This window comes from Tamandua tetradactyla, chromosome 3, assembly GCF_023851605.1.
Source record: "Tamandua tetradactyla isolate mTamTet1 chromosome 3, mTamTet1.pri, whole genome shotgun sequence".
In the NCBI taxonomy this organism is placed as follows: Eukaryota; Metazoa; Chordata; class Mammalia; order Pilosa; family Myrmecophagidae; genus Tamandua; species Tamandua tetradactyla.
Window position 1 is genome coordinate 91693248 of NC_135329.1, and position 24332 is coordinate 91717579.

Consider the following 24332-nt stretch of genomic DNA (forward strand, 5'->3'; position numbering starts at 1 on the left):
ACTTATGGATATATTTATAAGTAGGAAAAGCACAAGAAAAGGCATGGAAATATAAGTCTCAAATTCAAGACTGAAGGAAGGAAATGGCATCAGGTGCAGACTATACTAAGAGTTCCTTGTAAGTCTCTATTCTTTCCTGCATGCCTGAAATACTTCATTTAAAGCAAGAAAACACAACAAAATAACTCCCAGTGTTGAGAGACAGAGTTCTAAATTCAATTTTATCTAAACTCTTTCATTTGGTTCTAAGTTCAGACCTCTGCTTCCCAAAAAGTTTGCTTACTCTCATCCTTCTGACTCAATCAGCTTTTAACTTTAACCCTATGACTAAGAGAAGGCTTGTTTCCAGTCAGCAAGTCTACACAGGCATTTCTTCCCACGTTTAACCGGTAGTAATTTTCAAAATATTCCAACCTGTTTGCCTATTTTCAGAGAAAGAGGTATTCATGAGCTGGATTTAGTCTACCTTTTGGAAAGTGGATTCAAAATGGGGTGGTCAAATTTCCTTGTCAGCCCCATCTAAGACTAAGACCACTGAAACTGTCAGAATTATCCAGTTCTAGTTCTGAATGTGTTACTATGTAGGAGTGTGAGACTTCAGGTGAATCTTTTTTTTTTTTTAATATTTTTTTATTGAGAAAAATCTTCACACACATACTTTTTATACATGATGCACAATCAGTGGCTTACAATATCATCACATAGTTGTGTATTCATCACCATGGTCATTTTTTAGAAAATTTGCATCATTCCAGAAAAGAAATAAAAAGAAAAAAAAAAACCTCATACATACCATACACCTTATTGACCACTAGTGTTTCCATCTACTCAATTTATTTTACCCTTTGTCCCCCCTATTATTTATTTATTTATTTATATCCATCTGTCCATACCCTGGATATAAGGAGCATCAGACACAAGGTTTTCACTATCACACATTCACATTGTAAACATTATATCTTTAAACAGTCATCTTTAAGAATCTAGGCTATGGGAACACAGCTCAACAATTTCAGGTACTTCTCTCTAGCTACTCCCATACACCATAAACTAAAAGGGCTATCTATATAATGCTTAAGAATAACCTCCAGGATATAGCACAATACTACCTGATTGTAGCACAATTATGTTAGAACACTGAATGAAGCTGAATGTGAGAATGATAGAGGGAGGAGGCCAGGAGGCACAAATGAAATTAGAAGGAAAGATAGATGATAAAGACTGAGATGGTATAATCTAGGAATGCCTAGAGTGTATAGTGATAGAGACTAAATGTACAAATTTAAAAATGTTTTTGCATGAGGAAGAACAAAGGAATGTCAATACTGCAGGAAATAGATGGTAATTAATATGTTAGAACTTTAACTTATGTGTGAGACTAAAGCAAAAATGTTTACTTGGAACAAAATTTATATTTTGACTAGTGCATTTCCTAATATAACATATGCGGACGGCTTAATTGAATACAATAAGTACATGACCCTTAAGTAGGGCATGAAATTTTGTAGATTTGTCCAGAGTGATGCCCCAGTAAATGCCAGAGTGATTTGAACAATGAATAAAAAAGTATTTGCAACCCCCCTTTGGGGGAATGGCGAGAAAGGGGGAAGCTCAACTTCCCCAAGTGGAGAATTCTTTTTTTTTTAATTTATTTTATTTTATATTTTTAAATACCAAACAAACACAAACAATCCTATTTTGATCATTCTGTTCTACATATATAATTAGTAATTCACAATATCATCACATAGTTGCATATTCATCATCATGATCATTTCTTGGAACATTTGCATCTATTCAGAAAAAGAAATAAAATGAAAACAGAAAAAAATGTATACATACCATACCCCTTACTCCTCCCTTTCATTGATTACCAGTATTTCAATCTAAATTTAACATTTGTTCCCCCTATTATTTATTTTTATTCTGTTGACAAGGTAGATAAAAGGAGCATCAGACACAAGGTTTTCACAATCACACAGTCACATTGTGAAATCTATACCATTATACAATCATCTTCAATAAACATGATTACTGGAACACAGATCTCCATTTTCAGGCATTTACCTCCAGCCTCTCCATTACATCTTAAATAATAAGGGGATATCTACTTAATGCGTAAGAATAACCTCCAGGATAACCTCTCGACTCTGTTTGGAATCTCTCAGCCATTGACATTTTGTCTCATTTCACTCTTACCCCTTTTGGTTGAGAAGATTTTCTCAATTCCTTGATGCTGAGTCTCAGCTCATTCTAGGGTTTTTCTCAATCCCTTGATGCTGAGTCTCAGCTCATTCTAGGATTTCTGTCCACGTTGCCAGGAAGATCCACACCTGTGGGAGTCATGTCCCACATAGACAGGGGGAGGGTGGTTAGTTTGCTTGTTGTGTTGCCTGGAGAGAGAGAGGCCACAGCTGAGCAACAAAAGAGGTTCTCTTGGGGGTGACTCTTAGGTCTAATTTTAAGTAGGCTTCACCTATCCTTTGTGGGGTAAAGGTTCATATGAACAAACTCCAGGACTGGGGGCTCGGCCTATAGCTTTGGTTGTCCACACTGATTCTGAGAATATCAAGAATTCAACTTGGGGGAGTTGAACTTTCCCCCGTTCTCACCATTCCCCAAAGGGTACTTTGCAAATACTTTTTTATTCACTGTTCAAATCACTCTAGGATTTATTGGGGAATCACTCTGGACAAACCAACAAAATCTCATGTCCTACTCAAGGTTCCATGTACTTATGGTGTTCAATTTAGCTGTCTACATAAGTTATATTAGGAAATGCATTAGTCAAAATATAAATTTTGTACCAAATAAACTTTTGCTTTAGTCTCACACATAAGTTGAAATTTTAAAACATTAATTACCATCTATTTTCAGCACCCTGCAGTAATGACATTCTTTTATGTCATGCAAAAACATTTTTTAAATTTGTACATTTAGTCACTATCATTATACACTCTAGGGATTCCTAGATTATACCATCTCAATCTTTATTGTCTATCTTTCTTTCTGATTTCATTGTGCCCCCAGCCCTCCACCCTTATTATTCTCACATTCAGCTTCATTCAGTGTTTTAACATAATTGTAGTTATGTAGTATTGTGCTGTCCATTTCTGAGTTTTTACATTCAGTCCTGTTGCACAGTCTGTATCCCTTCAGCTCCAATTACCCAATATCTTACCCTATTTCTATCTCCTTATGGTCTCTGTTACCAACGAAATTCTAAGTGGAGAATTCTTGATATTCTCACAAGCAGTGGGGACAACCAAAGCGATAGGCAGAGCCCTCAATCTAGGGGTTTGTTCATATGAAAATTAACCCCACAAAGGATAGGCTAAGCCTACCTAAAATTAGGCCTAAGATTCACCCCCAGAAAACCTCTTTTGTTGCTCAGATGTGGCCTCTCTGTCTCAGCCAACACGACAAGCAAACTCACTGCCCTCCCCCTCTCTACATGGGACATGACTCCCAGGGGTGTGGCCTTCCTGGCAATGTGGGACAGAAGTCCTAGACTGAGCTGGGACTCAATCAAGGGATTGAGAAAACCTTCTCGAACAAAAAGGGGAAGAGCGAAATGAGACAAAATTAAGTGTCAGTGGTGGAGAGATTCCAAACAGAGTCAAGAGGTTATCCTGGAGATTATTCTTAAGTGTTATATAGATATCACCTTTTTAGTTAGGGTGTAATGGAGAGGCTGGAGGGAACTGCCTGAAAATGTAGAGCTGTGTTCTGGTAACCATGTTTCTTGAAGATGATTGTATAATGATATAGCTTTCGCAATGTGACTGTATGATTGTGAAAACCTTGTGTCTGATACTCCTTTTATCTACTTTATTGATAGATGAGTAAAACATATGGATTAAAAATAAATAAATAACAGGGGGAACAAATGTTAAAAAAAAATAATAACTTCCAGGATAACCTTTCAACTCTGTTTGGAACTTCTCAGCCATGGAAACTTTTTCTCATTTTTCTCTTTCCCCTTTTAGTCAAGAAGGTTTTCTTAATCTCTTGGTGCCAGGTTCTGGTTTATCCCAGGCTTTGTGTCCATGTTGCCAGGGAGATTTACACCCCTGGGAGTCATGTCCCATGTAGGAAGGAAGGCAGTGAGTTCACATGCTAAGTTGGCTTAGAGAGAGAGGCCACATCTGAGCAACAAAAGAGGTTCTCTGGAGGTGACTCTTAGGCATAATTATTTAAAAAAATTTTTTAAACATAACAACATACAAACACAACATTCTTACCATATGATCATTCCATTCTTGGTATATAAACAATAACTTACAACATTATCACATAGTTGTATATTCATCACCACGATCACCTCTCAGAACATTTGCATCAATACAGAAAAGGAAATAAAAAGAAAAAAGAAAAAAATCAGTACATACCTGTTCTAGTTTGCTAGCTGCGGGAGTGCAACACACCAGAGATGGACTGGCTTTTAATAAAAGGGGATTTATTTTGTTAGTTCTTCAGAGGAAAGGCAGCTAACTTTCCACATGGAAGGCACTTTCTTACGTGGAAGGCACAGGATGGCCTCTGCTGGTCTTCTCTCCAGGCCCTTGAGTTCCAACAACTTTCCCCAGGGTGACTCCTTTCTGCATCTCCAAAGGCCTGGGCTGAGCTGCAAGTGCTGAGATGAGGAATGCTGAGCTGCTTAGGCTGTGCTACGTCGTGTTCTCTCATTTAAGCACCAGCCAATTAAGTCAAACGTCACTCATTGCAGGAGACACGCCTCCTAGCCAACTGCAGATGTAATTAGCAACAAATGAGGTTCAGGTACTATTGGTTTATGTCCGCAGAAACAAGACTAGGTATGCTCACCTGGCCAAGTTGACAACTGAATCTAACTAACACAATACCTTAGGCATAATTTTAAGTAGGCTTAGACTATCCTTTGCAGGAATAAGTTTCACAGGGGCAAGCCCCAAGATCAAGGGTTTGGCCTATTGATTTGGTTGTCCTCACTGCTTGCGAGAGTGTCAGAAATACTTCCAAATGGGGAAGTTGAATACCTCACCCCTTCTCCCCATTCCCCCTAGGGGACCCTACAAATACTTCTTTATTCACTGCCCAAATCGCTCTGTGATTTATCGGGGCACCACACTAACCTGGACAAACCCACACAATCTCATTCCCTATTCAAGATTCCTCGTATTTATGTTATGTTCAACTAAACTGACCATAAAAGTCAAATTAGGAAATGCACTACTCAAAATATAAATTTTGCACCAAATAAACATCTCATCCTTTAGTCTTACCCAGAAGTTAAAATTTTAAAATATGGGCGATAACCCTTTACCCAGTCTTCGAGTATACCTCAGTCCTATCCATATCATCTTCATTCATAACTCTAGTTGAGGTCTGATCCCTTTTTCATTTTTTTTTAAGAGTTAAAGGTGGATCTTTTAACTGCTATGGATCCCAGTTTTCTCACTTGGAAAGTAAGGGTGGTGAATTAAATGATCTCTAAAGGACTTTCTAGTTCTAACTTTCCATGATTCTAAGGCAGAATTTGAGGCTCTGTCAAAAAATTCCTTGGCCCTGAAATTCCTCTCACCTTTCACTGTTTCTATCAGGTTGGGTGGATGAATATGGGTGATCCCAAATCCTTGGGCAACTTCTAGGAATACTATGCCTATCATATGCCCAAGTTAAAAGTGCAAAGAGTCCAGTCTATCTTATCTGCCAAAGACAAATGTCCTGACTGTTCACTGGGTATAGACCAGCATTATTTTTGCAGCTTATCCTAGCAGTTGTTGAGTAAATCCCTTGGAGTGGTTAGTAGTCTCTTTGCAATAAAACTTTTCTACTTTCCCCCTGTATGGGACTAACAGGAATCAAATTTGTTTTCTAAGGTATGGTCCAAATACTTTTTTTATTTTTTAAACTTTTTTTCCTCCTTTTGTTGTGAAAAATAACATATATACAAAGAAGCTACACATTTCAAAGCACAGCACCACAATTTTTGTAGAACATTTCAGGGTTTGACATGGTTTACAATTTCATAATTTTAGGTTTTTACTTCTAGTGCTCTAAAATACTGGAGACTAAAAGAGATACCAATTTAATGATTCAGCATTCATATTCAATTGTTAAATTCTATGTTCTCTGTATAACTCCACCATAACTTCTGATCTTCCCATCCCTCTCTTTAGGGGTGCTTGGGCTATGACAATTCTAAATTTTTTTATATTGGAAGGGTCTGTCACTAATATGGGGCACTATCTGATGTTCTGATGTTCTGGAGAGGCTGGACTAGGTTTCAGGACTTATCTGGACTAGGGACCCATTGGAGGCTGTAGGTTTCTGGAAAGTTACTCTAGTGCCTGGAACCCTTGTGGACTCTTATGTATTGCCCCAGGTGGTCTTTAGGATTGGCTGGAATGGTTCGGGTTGGGGATGGGCAGGTTATGATAGGTGGCAAGGTCTACCTGAAGCTTGCGTAAGAGCGACCTTCAGAGTAGCCTTTTGACTCTGAACTCTCTCTGCTACTGAAACTTTATTAATTATACTTCTTTTCCACCTTTTGGTCAGGATGGAATGTTGATCTCACGGTGCCAGGTCTGGATTCATCCTGGGAGTCATCTCCCACGTTGCCAGGGAGACTTTCACCCCTGGATGTCATGTCCTATGCAGGGGGGAGGGTAATGATTTCACTTGCAGAGTTGGGCTTAGAGACTAAGGCCACATCTGAGCAACAAAAGAGGTCCTCCAGAAGGAACTCTTAGGCATGCCTATAGGTAGTCTAAGCTTCTCCACTACCTACATAAGCTTACAAGAGTAAGCCTCATGATCGAGGGCCTGGCCTATTGATTTGCATATCCCTAAAGTTTGACACAGGATCAGAGGATTCCCTGACAGTAAGGTTTAATAGTTCCATATTCTTTCTCCCCTCTTTCAGGGGACTTTGCCAATACTTTTTGATTATCTGCTTACTATAGTCTAGGATGTTTCCAGGCATTACAATAATCTATACAGGATTAAAGGACCTCTTTCTTATTCTGTACTCCCTGTGTTTCAGTTCTTCAAATGGCAATACAGATAGGTTGAATTAGATTATGCACTACAGAAAATTTCAATTCCTGATCAAATAAACCTTTCTTCCATTGGTCTCAAAGTGTATGTGTGGTTCTAAAATATAGACACTGTCTTCCTTACCCCTATGTTCTGAATTACTTTAACGCCAACCTCTTCGGCTTCATTATTATTTCTAAATATCAAGTTATATATATAAAACAGCCTCTCAAAATCCAGAAATAATAATCACCACTCCAGACTTAATGTGTCTGCTCTAAAGCTTACAATCTAGGCCCCTGTTTTCTTATAAGCATTTTCTAAAGGTGACCATACCATTGTTGTCCTTTTGTTTCTGGCTTATTTTGTCTCATGAAATGTCCCACATGTTCATTCACACCGTTGCATGCCTCACGACTTTGTTCCTTTTTGTAGCAGCACAACCTTCATTCATAAATATACACCATCATTCGCCAATCTACTTCTCTGTTAGTGCAGCCACCTCCATTCATCTCACATCATGTAGAAGGCCCAAAGTCCACAGTCCATCAACATTCTCAATTTTAGATAATTTCATTGTTCCCAAGAGAAGGAAAGCCAATAAAGACATCCTCGCCAAATAGGAAATCTAAACCTCTTCTTAACTCTTGTCCCTCCTCCCCCATCATTTACCTCTGCTGTTGCTGTGGGAGTGCTGATGGTTTCCTTATGAACATAGCTCATAGCTTGCAATAGCAGTTTTCCCCCTATACCCTGGACTTAAACACTCTTTATACAAGAATCATATCTTAAGTAATTCTTACGAGAACTAATTCATATTTCTAGTGTGAATCAGTGGAACACGTAGGTCTATACTTCCCCTTTCAATCTTGTTCATCTTCAATATGGTAATATTACTTCTAGACCCACTAGAGAATCATCTTCACTCCTATCTATTTCTTTACATTGGAGTTCAACCTCATTAGCTAATGGTTCACCCATCTCTAACTTCTATATATCTCTAATATTCTGTATTATCAGCCTCTGATTATACCTTTATGCTGGCCATAAAAATGGAATCATACAGTATCTGTTCTTTTGTGTCTGGCTAATTTCGTTCAGCATTATATCCTCAAGGTTCATCCATCTTTTCACGTGCTTCAGTATGTCATTTTGTCTTACTGATGCATAATATTCCATCATATGTATATGCCACATTTTGTTGATCCACTCCTCTGTTGATGGGCATTTGGTTTGTTTCCATCTTTTGGAAATTGTTTAAAATGTTGATATGAACATCAGTGTGAAAATGTCTGTGTCATTGCTTTCAGCTCTTCTGGGTATATACCAAGTAGTGCTATTGCTGGGTCATAGGGCAACTCAATATTTAGTTTCCTAAGGAACCACCAAACAGTCTTCCATAGTGGCTGCACCATTATACGTTCCCGCCAGCAGTGCATAAGTGTCTCAGTTTCTCCACGTTCTCTCCAACATTTATAGTTTCCTGATTATTTAATAGCAGCCATTCTTATAGGTGTGAGGTGGTATCTCATTGTAGTCTTGATCTGCACTTCCCTTATAGCCAATGAAAAATGAGGATTTCTTCTTGTGCTTTTAAGCCAAGTGTATTTGCTCTTCAGAAAAATGTCTATTCATTTCTTTAGCTCATTTTATAATTGGGTTGTTTGTTCTTTTGTTGTTGAGTAGTATTATATCTTTGTATATACAGGAAATCAAACTTTTGTCTGATATGTAATTTCCAAATATTTTCTCCCATTGAGTTGGCTGCCTCTTCACCTTTTTGACAAAGTCTTTTGAGGTGAACAAGCACTTGATTTTGAGGCGTTCCCGTTATCTATTTTTTCTTTTGCTGCTTGTACTTTAGGTGTGAAGTTTAGGAAGCTATCTCCTATTACTAGATCTTGAAGTTGTTTCCCTACATTTTCTTCTAGAACCTTTATGGTGCTAGTTCTTATATTTAGATGTCTGATCACTTTGAGTTAATTTTGTGTAGGATGTAAGATGGGGGACGTCTTTCATTCTCTTGACTATTGATATCTAGTTCTTCCATGCCAAATTATTGAAAAGACTATTTTGTCACAGTTCAGAGGATTTGGGGGCCTTGTAAAAAATCATTTGCCCATAGATTTAGTGGTCTATTTCTACACTCTCGATTCAATTCCATTGGTCAATGCTTCAGTCTTTGTGCCAGTACCATGCTGTTTTGATGACTGTGGCTTTATAATAGCTTTTAAACTCAGGGAGTATTAATCTTCCCACTTCACTCTTCTCTTTTAGGATGCTTTTAGCTCTTCAGGGTCTCTTTCCCTTCTAGATAAATTTGGTAGTAAGCTTTTCCAAATCTTCAAAGTAGGTTTTTGGAATTTTGGGTGGTACTGTGTTGAATCTATAGATCAATTTGGGGAGAACTGACGTCTTAACTATATTTAGCCTTCCCATCCATGAGCAGGGAATGTCTTTCCACCTATTTAAATCTCCTTTGATTTCTTTTAGCAATGTTGTGGTCCAAACCCTTTTTGTTTTGATTAAGAGAGCATGTTATTATTGATTGTGGTGGTGAATGCATAACTGTGTAATTATTCCAAGAGCCACTGATTGTACACTTTGAATGGATTGTATGCTTTGTGAATACAACTGTTACAAAAAAAAGAGCAAATTGGGTGGGCAACAGTGGCTCAGTGGCAGAGTTTTTACCTGCCATGCCGGAGACCTGGGCTTGATTCCTGGAGCCTGTCCATGCTAAAAAAAAAAGACATGGCAGAAAAAAGAGAGAACTAAGATGTACATTTTTGGTGGTTCTAAGTATATTGCTTGGTTTCTTAAAAAAAATAAATAAAAGGAAGAAAAAAAAGAGAGCATGTTATGATTTTATGAGGGCCTATGGCTAAGAAAGGTATGATCCTGCTTTTTAAATTCATATAAATGTAAAATATTAAAATCAGAGGGAGTTTGAATTGTCAGTTTCTAGTCAAACCTGTTAGTTGCAAGAGTTGGCCCTAATTGTCATAGTCAGAAATTACAGGTTGAAAACAAACAAAGTCAGTTCAATTCATTCAGTGTTCAACTTCAAAAGAAAGGAGATGGGCAAGTAGAAGAGTTTAAATATCACATAGTTAATAGGAAGGATTAGGGGTTGCCTAATCGCAGATGACAAGTAATGTAGTGCAGTGTTGTAGATACTGCAGAGAAATGCAGTAAGAAGGCAGTGCTATGGAAGTCATACAGCTAAATCATACACACACAAAGGACAATTTATGGTAATTGATAAAATAAAAATGTATTAGAAGATACTAGCTTAGTGACTTTGAATAAACTAATGAGAAGTTATGCTCAATATTGTGTATGTTGTGATTATTTACAATTAGACAAGGCAATAAAGAAAACCAGAAAACACGGCATTAATGAAAATAAAAAAAGATTGACTAAAAATAAAAAAAAGAGTTACTGTGAACAGCAGAAGAATGACAGAGAATTTCACTCAAGAATAGGAAATGTTAAATAAAGGATCAGCTAGGAATATGGCAAATATAAATCTTAGAAATAATTTTAAAGTTTTCTGAATTCTTAATGCATCTTTAAAAATTTTAAACTGAAAGGTGTCAGAGTGACACTGCACTTTTATTTCAAATATTACATGACATAATTGATGTGGCAAAAGCAAAAATAGGGGGTACAAGGATAGTTCAGTGGTAGAATTCTTGCCCACCATGTGGGAAACCCTGGTTCAATTCCTGGCCCGTGCATTTCCCGTCCATCCCCCTAAAAATTCAACAAATGTTATGCAATAACAGGATAATCACATGGAAAAAGAATGAAATGGGACCCCCACCACACAGCATACAAAAAAAAAAAAAGTAGAGGAAACACAATTGTGCAATTGTTGCAATAGCTGTCAAAGATTCCTTATGCATGACAATCAGGAAGTATCCTGATCTTTCCAGTAACAAATAGTAGGGAGTATTTCATCCTTCCTATAAGTGGATGGATGTATATAAATAAAATTATATAAATATAATTTATACATTCATTTCTAGCTAATGACCTCTTTTCTCACTTTGCCCTATGAAGGTGACTGTGAAGTGTGTGTGTGCATGTGTTGATGCAAGTCAAGGTATTCTCATTTTTTTGGAAAAATTATCTGTAAAACTCCAAGTGACCTTGTAAAAGTTGAAAATTTTAGGGGTATTAAAAAATAATAGCCCAAATAGGGACTGTTTAATCACCGGTATAGTTCTGAGAGTCTGAAAATGTCACAAGGGTGAATTTTAATGTTTTATCTGGTTTAAGAACATTACTTTTATTCCTCCTCAGTTTTCTTTGACATACCCTCACTTACTAAGTACCCCTCTTTTTTCTTACTAAATGCACCTGGTACCCACCTCCATCATTATAATAATTATATATTCATTATTGGTTTACTTGTTTCCCTACTGAACTGCCTTTCTTGAGTGTAAAAATTGTGTCTTTTTAGGTATGATAGCCCAGGGGTTACACAAAAGTTTGGCAAAATTTTGGCAAACCTTATTAGATAAGGTTTAAATGAAAGCAAGTTGCTCCTTCATTTGCTTTTGAATGCCTCTAAATGGTTGATTGGACAACTGGCACATGTGACCATCTGTGAATTGGCATGGACCCATATATCTTGAGAGGCCTCACTGATGGCAGTTCAAAAACAAATCCCAACTGTAACCCACATCAAATTTTAAAATCTGTTCTATAACTACTTGTTAAAATGTAATTGGAAATTTATTACCTTTTTGCATATAATATATTTCACAATAAAAAAGAAGAAGAAGAAAAAAAGAAATCCCCAATCTAAAACTCTATGTCAGGCTATTATTTTTTCGCATTTGCCTTTGGTCTTTACTACATGTAAGGAATGGGCTTCAAAAATTCTGAACAGATCCACATCATGACACGCTGGGCAACGGTAATGGTTAAGGGAATATCTAATCATTTATTTTGCATCACAGATGTCCACAGAACAGGAACTCATCATGCTTCTCAGGTTAAGAGCGAGGTTTGATAAGAAGTGGGTCTCTGCAATATGCAAATTCACTAGGTATGAAAACATTGGGAATTAGAAGTATCCTCTCCAAGACAAATGAAGTGACTTTGGTGCTTGGGATTAGACTAAGTGACTTGTCTGCATCACACAGGAGTTGGCAGCTGTGAGTTCACCCTTGACTCTACCAATAACTGCTACTATAGAATCCAAAGAGGGGCACACCAGTAGCCTAATACCTTGCCAGGTGAGAAAATCCATGAGAGTAAAACTAGAAATCTGTGGTCTCCTTCAGTGGGTGATACTTACCAGGGAAGTAGAATAATGAGTTATTGCATTCCAAGGAGTGGTTACTAACATGATTTAGCAAACTGGTTTCTAATCTCCTGTATTCATCATATACAATAGGCACGCCCCATCTTTGGTCATACGTTTCTGTAACACACCACTTCTCCAGCACTACCTGGTGCAAATCCAAATTCCATATGGGCTATGGCTCAAAGATTGACAATAAAGGCTGTTGTTCTTCCCGAATTTTAATTTTTGTAAGCATAAAACATTTTATTTCTCATTAAGCCTCTAATTTAGATTATTGAAGAAGATTAGGCAAAGTAGACTATCTAATTAAATGCAAATACTTATTACTAAAGTATTTAGGCTAACCTAGACTGGAAAACACTGCCTAACTGAATCATAGTTTGAATGGAAGAGAAAGAAATCTTCCTACCTTGAATTCAATGATACCTATTTGTTAGGATATGCTATCAAATCCTTTAAGAATGTGGTTTTTTTAAATTACAAAATACATACTCATAAAATAATATTGTGAATACAGACTTAAAGTTTACAATATGCCCACAATCTTACCACTTAGAGTTAATTGCTTGCTAATATTTTGGTGTATTTCCTTTTAGAAAATTTTCTCTGCCCCAGTTGAACTTGTTATATGAACTGATACCTAGAGCAGGCTCCTGTCAGTCAGTTGCTGGGTAAGACATAATCAGGATGCAGATAAAAACATGTATATCTGTAGATACAAACAAAAATATAATTAAAACTGTGGGAAAAAAATAAGAAAAGCCATAGACATAAAATCATAAAGGCTGCAGGCCTTTATGGATCACTAGCACAATCTTTTATACCATGGACAGGAGCCAGAGTGGAAAAGCAATTAGCTGAGAGCACATGGAGTCAGAACTAGAATCCAGGACATTTCACCTAGTTTAAGGCTTTTTGTAAAATCTTCCTATACTCACAGTGCTTTTAACTGTTATATACACAACTGAATTTAATGACTGCACACTTTAGCTTTAGAAGTGAACAACACTCTTGGTTTCAGACAAGAAGAAAAAAATAATGCCAGAAGATCCTTTTCAATCCACCCAAATCATATTTGGTAGAGATTAAGTCCAGTACTTAAGCCCTTTAGAGAATGTTAGAAAAGCCAGAAACTTTAGCGAGCCCATTTTATAGATGAGGAAACCGAGGTTCAGAGAGGGGAGATGACCTGCCAAGGATACTCAGTTTGTTGGTGGAAGAGTTGGGAGAAGATTCCAGATCTCCTGACTCCAAAACTCTTTAATTAGTATAGAATGTAGTGCCTCTGATTACCAAAAAAGAACTTCCAAAAGCTCCTATGTATCTTAGATCAGTGAATACATACTCTGCCTTCCCTGTCCATGCTCCTTTTAAAGCTATTCCCTCACTGTGCACTAAATCCCATCCCATCTCAATCACTTGAGAACATCATTCACTCCAGCAGTTGTCCTCTCCTGCACCTCCAACTTTCCCTATCTTTTGGACTATTCCCAATGACATATAAACTCACTGTAATAATTCTGACTGTAAAAAGACAACATACAAACAAAACATATCTCTTGGTACTCACTGTACAAAGAAAGATTGATCTGAGCTCAATAAAAATGGTGACAATGATGTGAGTCTTAACAAAAATTTAAGAATTCATGAGTTCATAACACAAACAACAACAAGACACCCAAACAACAAAAGTATAAAACAAAGAAACAAAAAAACTCTCCTCACTGTCACACTGGTGTATGTTCGGAAATGACTCATTACCGGGAAAAGCAGTAAATGTAGGGAAAGACTCAAACACTTAACCTGCCTTTCCTGTATGACCCACACCTTCAGGTACAGTTTCTCTCTTTAGACATGTCTAGCTAATAAAGAAGGAGTGGCAAAATTAGAATATCACTTTTTGCAATAATGGACCTAGGCAATGACCAATGGTTGTCAATATAAAAAAAAGTGACGATTGGAAATCATGTACCTCCTGATGACTGTATGTTGGTTTGTAAAAAATAGACCTGAATAAGAAAAAAAGAGTACAGAGCTAACTATAAAACTTCTAGGGGACAGAGGAACATCCTAAATTACTCCCAGGGATACAATTAGAAATATTCAGCATGTGGGAAATCAACAGGACAAAATCTTGGTTTCTTCAATAAGTAAATATAAAGGAAAAATGAGACGGAGGATGGAATTTCCATATTAAAAAAGATCTAAAAGACAAAATAAATTAAATGTAATATATGGATGCTGTCGGGATCCTGATTTCAACAAATTAAAAATACATGATGGGGACTGTGCAACGGTGGCTCAGTGGTAAGAATTCAAATTCTCACCTCCTGAGCTGGAGACCTGGGTTCAATTCCTGGAGCCTGCCCAAACTAAAAAAAAAAAATAACATGATGGAACAGGATGGTAAAATGGACCCTAAAGAAATAAAAATGATTAAAAGGGAATATTATGAACAATTGTGGACAAATAAATTAGGTAACTTAGACAAAATGGACAAATTTCCAGAAAGACAATCTACTGAAACTGATTAAAGAAGAAATAGAAAATCTGGGTACACTTATTACAAATAAAGAAATGAAATGAGCAATCAATTAAAAAAAAAGGCCAAGCCCATATGGTTTCAATGGTGCATTCTATCAAATGTTTAAAGAATTACTACCTGTGAGGCATGCAACTAGGTGAATGGACCTTGAGGACAGTATGCTGAACGAAATAAGCCAGAAATGAAGACAAACATTATAATGCCTCCCTAATATGGACTAACTTTAATGTGCACACTCAGAATTGAATTTGAGAGCATAAGTTATCAGGTGGAAGCCTATTGTAAAGGTTCCTAAATTGTAAGCTTTTACAGCAGTCACATATTTCCGAGTTGTTACTGCTATTTCTAAATTCTGAGATGCTGAGCTCTTTGTGCATAACCTGGTCATTCTCTGTAACTTCGGGTATCTGTGTGACACATGAGACCCAGAGTTAGAATTCTGCAGCTATGAAAGTCAGCATTACTTCATACAGGACCTGTTAAAAAGCTGAATATAGAGATCAGACTTCAATTAGATATATGAATGGAGCTGATCTGGTTAGGATTAAGGTAAATCAGCCTAAAGGGTAACGGATGATATTGACTGTATTTTAAAACTTCAACTTCAGTGTCTGACCAAAGGAAGAGATGTTTATTCGGTACAAAATTTAAATTTTCAGTAGTACAATATCTAGTTTATTTTATGGTCAGCTTATTTGAACACAATAACTACATGGAATCTTGAATAGGGAGAGAGATCTTGTTGGTTTGTAAGGTTACTATGATGCTCCAACCCATCGCAGAGTAATCTAGATAGAAGATTAAAAGGTATTTGCAATGTCCCCTTGAGGGACTGGGGAAAAAGGTGGAAATTAATTAAACTTCCCCACCTGGGGAAGACCTGATATTCTCACAAGCACTGGGAACTGCCAATTTTATGGGCCAGGCCCTCGATCTTGGGGCTTGCTCTTATGAAACTTATTCCTGCAAAGAAAAAGCTAAGCCTACTTATGAGTATGCCTAAAAGACAACCCCCAAAGGCCCTAGTTTATTACTCAGATGTGGCCTCTCTCAGTCAACTCTGCAAGTGAACTCACTGCCCTCCTGCTATGTGGGACATCACTCCCAGGGGTGTAAATCTCCTTGGCAATGTGAGAAATGATTCTCAGGGATGATCCTGGCCCTGGCATCATGGGATTGAGAAAGACTTCTTGACCAAAGAGGGGAAGAGACCTGAAATAAAATAAAGTTGCAGTAAAGCTAAGACATTTCAAATAGAGTTGAGATGTCATTCTGGAGGTTATTCTTTTGTAGTATATAGATATCCCCTTTCAGTTTTTGATGTATTGAAATAGGTAAAGTACCTGAAACTGTTGAAGTGTAATCCAATGGCCTTAATTCTTGAAGATGATTAAATAACTATAGAGCTTATAAAGTGTGCCCATGTGATTGTGAAAACTTTGTCATTGACACTGTCTTTATCCACTGAATGGATTGATGAGTAAGAAAAAAAAAGACAAAATAAGGGGGGGGAACGGGAGGATATGGGATATTTTGGGTGTTCTTTTTTACTTTTATTTTTCTTTTTCTTCTTCTCTTTCTTTTTTTTTTTAAGTAATGAAAATGTTCCAAAATCAATTGTGCTGATGAATGCACAGCTATATGATGATACTGTGAGCTACTAATTGTATATTTTGGATAATTATATGGTATGTGAATATATATCTCAGTAAGACTGCATTAAGAAAATGATCTTCAACTTCTGTGTGAGTCCAAAGGAAGAGATGTTTATTTGGTGCAAAATTTACATTTTCAGTAGCACTATCTAATTTAACTTGTATAGTCAATTCATTCAAACACCATAATTACATGGTATCTTGAATAGGGAGTGAGACCTTGTTGGTTTGTATAGATTAGTGTGATGCCTTAGTACATCCCAGAGAAGTTTGGGAGAAGAATAAAATAGTATTTCAAAAGCCCCCTTGAGGAACTTGGGAAAAGGGTGGAAATGTTAAACTTCCCCACCTGGGGAATTCCTGATATTCTCGCAAGCACTGGGGATTACAATTTAATAGGCTGAGCCTTTAATGTTAGGGCTTGCCCATAGGAAACTTATTCCTGCAAAGGAGAAGCTAAGCCTACTTATGATGATGCCTAAAAGTCACTCCGTGACACATTTTTTGTTGCTCAGATGTGGCCTCTCTCTCAAATCCAACTTTGCAGGTAAACTCACAGCCCTTTCCCCTACGTGGGGCATGATTCCCAGGGGTGTCGATCTCCCTGGCAATGTGGGACATGACTCCTGAGGATGAACCTGGCATCAAGGAATTGAGAAAGCCTTCTTGACCAAAAGGGGGAAGAGAACTGAAACAAAATAAAGTTCAGTGGCTGAGAGATTTCAAATAGAGTTGCTAGGTCACTCTGGAGGTTCTTTTCTTTTTTTTTAACTTTTTAAAATTGTTTAATATATGTTCAAACTAAAGAAAGAAAAAAGCAATAGTTTCCAAAGAACTCTTCAACAAGTATTTACAGGACTTACAGATCCTAGAGTTTGTCATGGGCTACCAAACCAACATCTCAGAATTTTCCTTCGAGCTGATCCAGAATACAGGATACTAGAAGGAATAAATATTTTGTTTTATCACCACAATTGACTTTCTTCTTTTTTGTGTGTGAAAAATAACATATATACAAAAAAAGCAACAAACTCATAGCTCAGCACAGCAATTAGTTGTAGAACAGATCTCAGAGTTTGGCATGGGTCACAGTTCCACAATTCTAGGTTTTCACTTCTAGCGGCTCAAAGACACTGGAGACTCAAAGAAATATCAATTTAATGACTTAACAATCATATTATTCTGTTAAACCCTACCTTCTCTGCACAACTCCACCATCACCCTTCATCCTTCTATCCAACTCCCCAGGGGTATCTGGGTCAGGGCCATTCCAACCCCTTCATGTTGGAAGGGCCTGTCAACAACATGGAGTAAGGAGATGGAACTAGCCGATGCTCTGGAGAGGGTGGACTCTCTAGGTTTCAGGACTTATCTGGTCCAGAGACCAATCCAGAGGCTGCAGGCCTCTGGAAAGTCATCCCAGTGCATGAAACCTCCTGCAGAATCCTATATATTGTTCTAGGTGTTCTTCAGGACCAGTTAGAATGGTCGTGGTTGGGGTTTGGCAAGTTATGATAGGTAGCAATGTCCACCTGAAGCCTGTGCAAGAGTGACCTCCAGAGTAGCCTCCCGACTCCACATAAACTCTCCCAGCCACTGACACTTTACTAGCCACACTTCTTTTCCCCATTGGTCAGGATGGCATTGTCTCAAGGGACTTTGCCAATACTTTCTGACTATCTGCTTACTATATTCTAGGATGTATCCAGACATTACATTAAGTTATACAGGCTTAAAGGACCTCATTCTTAACACAACTAAATTTTTTAAAAATATTTTTTATTGATAAATTTTCACACACACGCAGTCTACACATGGTATATAATCAATGGCACACAATATCATCACATAATTGGGTATTTATCACCATGATCATTTTTAGAACATGTGTGTCACTCCAGAAAAAGAAATAAAGAGAAAAAAGAAAAAACTCATACATCCCTTATCCTTCCATCTCATTGACCACTAGTATTTCAATCTACCCAGCCCAGGATTACGTTTTGAACATTTTCATTACTCAAAAAAATATGAGAGTAAATAAAAGCATAAAATATGAGTAAAAATAAAAATGAAAAAGCACACCCAAAACATCCCATACTGCTTATCCCCTACCCATTATTTATTTTTTGTCCTTATCTTTTTACTCATCTGCTAAACACTGGATAAATGGAGTGTCAGCCACAAGGTTTTCATAATTGCCTGGTCATACTGTAAAAGCTATATAGTTACACAATCGTCTTCAAGAGCCTCTTGGGCCTTGTGGAAGAAGGCAATCACATAGGGATTCAAAGTAACAAAACTGAGGGAAGCTGGGTTTCTGACACCGTGGGCAGAGGTTCTCAAGGATTCCCAATTCACAGCAGCTAAATGTCTCAGTAAATTTTCACAGTGTCCCTACACCAAAACGAAAACCAAAAATTTTGATTTATTAAGTATATGTAAACAATTTAACACACATGTATGTCCTAACAACTCGGAAGCCATTTGAAAACTAAGACAAACAAATTGAAAGAAAAAAAAAAAGGTTACTGGAATATGGTTCAACTGTTTCAGTTATTTTCTTCTAGCTATTCTAATACTCTAAAAACTAAAAAGGGATATCTATATACTGCATAAGAATAATTTCCAGAACCTCTTTTGTTATTCAGAAGTGGCCTCACTCTCTCTAAGCCCAACTCTGTAAGTGAAATCATTGCCCTCCCCTCTATGTGGGACATGACATCCGGGGGTGAAAGTCTCCCTGGTGGCATGGGAGATGACTTCCAGGTATGAGATTGGCCCTGGCACTGTGGGATCAAAATGCCATCCTGACCAAAAGGAGGAAAAGAAGTGTGACAAATAAGGTATCAGTGGCTGAGAGCATTCAAATAGATTCAAGAGTCTACTCTGGAGGTCACTCTCATGCAGGCTTCAGTTAAACATTCTTACTTATAACTTGCCAAATCCCAACCAAAACCATTCCAGCCAATCCAAAGAACACCTAGGGTGTTATCTAAGTTTCTACAAAGGTTCCAAGCAGTAGGGCAAGTTTCCAGAAACCTACAACCTTCAGATGGGTCCCTGGACCAGACAAGTCCTGAAACCTAGAGGGGCCTACTTCTCCAGAACATCAGCTAGAGCCATCTCCCTACTCCATATTACTGACAGCCCCTTCCAACATGAAGTTAGAATGAGCATAGCTCAAATACCCCTAAAGAGTGGGAGAAAGATCAAAGGTGCATGGTGGAGTTATATACAGAAGGTAGGGTTTAACAAATGAGTATGAGTGCTGAATCATTATATTGATATTTCTTTTAGTCTCCAGTATCTCAGAGCAGCTAGAAGTAAAAACATAAAATCGTGAAATTGTAATGCATACCAAACTCTGAAATCTGTTCTACAAGTAATTGTTGTGAGGTGCTTTGAAATTTATTCCTTTTTTAATATATGTTATTTATCACAAAAAAGAAAATAAAAGTCGATTGTGATGATTAAAAAAAATTATTCTTTCTAGCCTCCAATGTTCTCGAGCAGCTAGAAGGAAAAATCTGAGATGACGGTATGGTAGCCTATGACAAACTCTGGAATCTGTTCTGTAACTACTTGTTGAAGAGTGCTTTGAAAACTATTGCTTTTTTCTTTCTTAGTTTTGTATATATATTATACAATAAAAAAAGTTAAAAAATATTTAATTGTGGTGATGAATGCACAACTCTATGATGATACCGTGAACCACTGTGTATACACTTTGGATGATTATGTGGTACATGAATATATCTCAATGAAATTGCATTAAAAAAGATGAATTAATACCAATCTTTAAAACTCTTTCAAAAAAATAGAAGAGGAAGAATACTTCACAACTCATTTGAGGAAGCCAGCATTATCCTGATACTAAAACAAGGCAAAAACCTTACAAGAAAAGAAAACTACAGACCAATATGTCTTATGAATACAGGCAAAAATACACTGAACAAAAATACTTGTAACATAAAAAAATAATTATACACCAAGTAGGATTTAACCCAGGAATCAAAGAGTGGCTTAACACTGGAAAATCAATCAAGGTAAAATATTTTATCAATATAATAAAGGACAAAAACCACATGATTATCTCAATTAATGCAGAGAAACTATTTGGTACAATACTAATAAATACACTTAATAGAGTAGGAACAGAAGAGGGTGATAAGCCCCAAATTTCTCTACAGATTGTGCCTTTCATTTCCATATGAATTTTAGAGTCAGCGTGTCAATTTCTCCAAAAAGAAGGGCAGCTGGGATTTACTTTTTAATTGTGAAAAACAACATATAAACAAAAAGTAATAAACTTCAAAGCTCACTGCAACAATTAGTTTTAAAACAGATTTCAGAGTTTGATATGGGTTACAATTCCACAATTTTAGGTTTTTCCTTCTAGGTGCTTCAAGACATTAGAGACTAAAAGAACTCTCAATATAATGATTCAGCAATCATACTCATTTGTTAAATCCTATTTTCTCTGTTATAGCTCCTCCTTTGACCTTTCTTCCACTGTTTAGGGGTACTGGGGCTATGCCCACTTTAACTTTTTCATGTTGGAAAAGGCTGTTAACAATATGGGATTGGAGGATGGAATTAGCTGATGTTCTAGAGAGGCTGGCCCCTCTGGGTTTCAGGAGGCAGTTGGGATTTTGATTGGGAATGTATCAAATCTGTAGATCAATTTGAGGATTATCATCCTCTTAACAGTATTAAGTCTTTTGATCCATGAATATGGGATCTCTTTATTTAGGTCTTCTTTAATTCCTTTCAATGATACTTTACAGTTTCCAGTCTACAAATGTTGCTTTGTGTTAAATATATTCCTAAGTATTTTATTGTTTTTGATACTGTAATAAATAGAATTGTTAACTGATAGTATATAGAAATACAGTTGATTTTATTTTTGTTTTATGCTGCATGATGGTGGTCACATTTCATTCTTTTTTCCATGTGACTATCCCATTATTGCAGCACCATTTGTTGAATTTTTTTTTTGGAAGTGCATGGGCCAGGAATTGAACCATGGTCTCCCACGTGGCAGGCGAGAATTCTATTACTGAACTACCCTTGCACCCCAACAATTGATTTTTGTATATTGGTCTTATAACTCGTAACGTTGCTGAACACATTTACTAGTTATAAGAGGTTTTTAGTGCTTTCCCTAGGATTTTCTATATTAAAGATGTTGTCATCTGGGAATAAAGATGCTTTGTTTCTTCAGACTCAATCTATTTACCTTCTCTTTCCTTTTCTTGCCTAATTTTCCTGGCTAGAACCTTAAGTATAATGCTGAATAGAATTCACAAGAACAGACATTCTCGTCCTGTTCTGCTATTAGAGGAAAGGTTTTAGTCTTTCACCATTAATATGACTTTAGCTGTGTGTTGTCATAGAGGGCATAGAATACATAAGGAATTACTAGAAGTCAACAATAGAAAGATACCCTATTTAAAATGGGCAAATGATCTGAAAGAGATATATTCTCCACAGAAGATATACAAATGGTCAAAAAGCACATAAAAAGATGTTCAATATCATTAGCTATCAGGGAAATGAACTGTGAATGAACCTATGGGACCTTTGTTGAGGCACAATAAGCCAGAAACAAAAGAGCAAATATTGTATGGTCTCATTTAGAAGATACTTATAAGAAAACAGAGGCCTAGATTGTAAATTCTTATAGCAGTCACATTTAATCTGGAGTGGTAACTGTTATTCCTGGATTTTGAGAGGCTTTTTTATATATTTATAATTGGTATTTAGAGATAAGAAGGAAGCCAATCACGTCTGAATTAAGGTAATTCAGGATACAGGGGTAAGGAAAACGTTGTCTATATTTTAGAACCTAATCTACTCTTTGAGACCAAAGGAAGAAAGGTTTATTTTTTCTGGAACCAAAATTTTCTGTAGCACATAATCTAACTCAACCTGCCTAGATAGATTATTTGAACAATCCAAACACAGGGAACCCAGAATAAGAATGAGAACCTTTAATCCTGTATAGTTTAATTTAATGCCTGGATAGATCCCAGGGTATATTATGCAGATAATAAAAAAGTATTGGCAAATAAAAAACAAAACAAGTTCCATCCAGTTAATATACTAAAATTAATTTATAACAGTTCTGGTCCTTAAAATATATGCCAGTTTTCGTCAAATTGGAGTCTAGCAAGGGATTCTTTCATATATATGAAAAATAATAAAAAATTTTAACAATGTATGTGGCCATTTCATTGATAATCTTTAAAAACTATGAACTGTGTGATAACCACCCCATTAATTTCAGACCCATGATTTCAGTGCCAAATTTCCATTTGTGTTAATGATCAAGTTGGCCAAGTATTGTGCCATGAACTGCGCTGAGGTAACAAGATCAGAGGCCTAATACACAAATGAAAGCCAAAGGGTAAAATGAAGAACTGTGGAACCATCACCAATGGCATTTTTACCAGGAAGGTCATAGGAGAGTTGAGCTTCACATCATCTATTTGGCAATTAAAAAAACAAATGTAGGAAGCCATAATCTCCACAGTCCACAGTGAAATGCCCCAGAACTCAGCTCTCAGATTCAAAACTTCTTTCTATACTTAAATGTCTAGATGGTCTTGCTCATCCTGCTCATGGCTTTAAATGTTATCTACATGCTGATGAGTCCCAAATTTATGTCTGCAGCCTGGACCTTTCTCCTGAATTTTAGACTCATATAAAATCAAGAACTGCCTTCTTGATCTCTCCATGTGGCTATTTAATAAGCATGGCAAACTTAAATCTCCAAAATGGAATTTCACATTTCCTTCTATCCACTACTTGAATCTCCTAGTTTTCCTCATTTCAGTAGATGGCAATTCAATCCTTCAAAGTGGCCAAAAACCTTGGAGTTACCCTGACTTCCCTCTTTCTCACACTCACATCCATTAATTCAGCAAATACCATGTGCCATCCTGTCTGAATATATCTAGACTCTGATTCCTCACCCCTCCACTGACACCATCAGCCAAATATGTACTGTGACCTGTAAGTCCCTACAAAATTCGGCATTCTATTTTCTCCCTGAACTCATTTCCTACCTCTTACCTCTACTACCCTGCTTCTGCCACTCTGGCCTTCTTGCTGTTCTGAGAATGTAGGAAGCATCCTCCTGCCTCAGGATAATCTCTGCTCTTGGTATCCTCTCCACTTGAAACGCTCTTCTCCCAGATAAGGTGCATCTCTTACTCCTTACTTCCTTCAGGTCTTTACTCAAAGATTACCTTCTCAGTGGTGCACTCCCTGACTGTCCCCACACTCAGCACTCCCCATTTCTCCCTTGCTGCTTCACTTTTTTCCAAAACACTTATCCTGACATAGTATATAGTTTACATATGTATATTCCACCTCCCCATCTGTAAAGGCAGGGATCTTTGCTTTGTTAAGTGTTTGGCACACAGTTGGTGAATAGTATTTGTTAAGTATATTAATGTCTATACTGCATTTATGTTCTATGCTTCCTTGTTTATTGTCATTAGCTTCAGGGGAGTTTGGCTGTGTATCCCTGGGAAAGATGAATGAGACTGACTGAACAGAAACATTGTCCACTCAGATTCCTGTAACTATCTCTGTATGGGAGACCAAAGCACACAGTGGAAATTCTGGAGGCCTAAGTTTCAGTTCAGTACTGGTATTAATGAGCCATGCCACAGTTGGCAAATAATTTTTCCTCCATGGCCCTCAATTTCTTCATCCACCAAAGGAAACCACTTCCTTACGCACTCTCAAATAATTTTAAGAATGTAAAATGAGAGATGAA

At 37.0% G+C, this 24332-nt stretch overlaps 1 long non-coding RNA gene across 1 annotated transcript in view; it reads right to left on the reverse strand.

Annotated features, from left to right (window-relative positions):
• The window catches only part of LOC143677496 (uncharacterized), a 47593-nt gene that overhangs the window by 21390 nt on the left and 1871 nt on the right, over positions 1 to 24332 (reverse strand). Inside the window, exon 2 of the long non-coding RNA XR_013172630.1 lies at positions 12893 to 13052. This is a non-coding gene — a long non-coding RNA (uncharacterized LOC143677496). The remainder of the gene's footprint in view (positions 1 to 12892; positions 13053 to 24332) is intronic.